General features: G+C 55.5%; 1 pseudogene; it reads right to left on the bottom strand.

Moving 5' to 3' along the window:
- Positions 1-630, bottom strand: part of LOC144162709 (uncharacterized) — a 4,737-nt pseudogene extending 4,107 nt beyond the window's left edge.
- Between the last annotated feature and the right edge of the window lie 558 nt (positions 631-1,188).

The raw sequence follows: 1,188 nt of genomic DNA, 5'->3' as shown, positions 1-1,188 counted from the left end.
ACGGCCCCAGCAGTTCACGTACGCGGTTCGAAACAACGCCGGCAACAAATCGGTCCCGCAGAGCATCATCTTGTGAAGCGAACGAACAATGCGAAACGAGCTCCCGCAAAGCAGCAACAAAGTCATGAACGGACTCGCCTGCGTGCTGGCTGCGGCGGTGGAACCGATGACGCTCGACGACGACGTTGCACGACGTCGAAAACTGCTGTGCCGTAAGGCGATGAGTGCGGACTCGTACTCGTCAGTAGCGGGTGCGGGAGGCTTCTCTTGTACCGCCGGTGCTGCGGCGCTTGCTGGTGCTGGTGCTGCGGCGCTTGACCCTGCAGGTAACGTCCGGTAAATACGCTGCCCTTCCGCCCCCAAACAATGCAGAAGAATGGCCTTGCGTCGCTCTGGAGGGAACTCAGCTGCTCCGGACGCTAGAAGGTATACACTGTGAAAGTCTGCTCCCACTCCTCCCAGGGAAGTGACGTACGGCCGGGCGCCGGGAGGAACGGCGGCGGCGGAGCAAGGCCGGAGAAACTCATGGCGGGGCAGATCCGGACGCACTCGATGCTGAAGGTAGCCTGACGTGTCGTTATCCCATCCTCGTCGCCAATGTGGTGTTTGCGAAGGACGTAAGCACCGGCAGCACCGCCGTACGAAAAGCCGTTTATTGTACTTCACACATTGAATATATACATAAAGAACAGACGCGCCACCAGGGGGTGAAAGAACATAAAAGTAAACCGAAACTGAATATAACACCACAGAGCAGGGAGGTCAAGCTAAAGCTACCAGAGTTGACCGACTAAAGCGCATAAACAACAAAATGGCGGCGCCCATGAACCGTCTTAGTGTAAGCTATTCTCACGTAGTGCGAACTGACCAATGACCATGGCGGCAGCACGGAAAAAAAGTAGAAAATAGTGCCCATATTCTGTGCCCTTATCTGGTGAGACTATCCGTGCGCAACCGACAAGCCCGCCGAGACGACGAGAAACATTTCACACCCTCCTACGTCACCACTTGTGGGGATTTGCAACAGCTTTGGTGGGCATCGACTTTCGCAGGGCTGGATGACGACAAAGTGTTTTTCGCTCGGTGGGGGATAATACCTGTGGGTGCATTTCTGTTTCACTCCAAGGCCGTTTGGGGTTTTTTGCTCGCTCTTTCACAAGGGCGTCAGCATTCAGCCAGGCAAGTAGA

This window comes from Haemaphysalis longicornis, unplaced genomic scaffold (assembly GCF_048455015.1).
Source record: "Haemaphysalis longicornis isolate Haplotype H1 unplaced genomic scaffold, Haemaphysalis longicornis Haplotype H1 scaffold_1, whole genome shotgun sequence".
Lineage (NCBI taxonomy): Eukaryota > Metazoa > Arthropoda > Arachnida > Ixodida > Ixodidae > Haemaphysalis > Haemaphysalis longicornis.
Note: the sequence above shows the minus strand (reverse complement) of the source record. Positions and strands in the feature narration are given on the sequence as shown.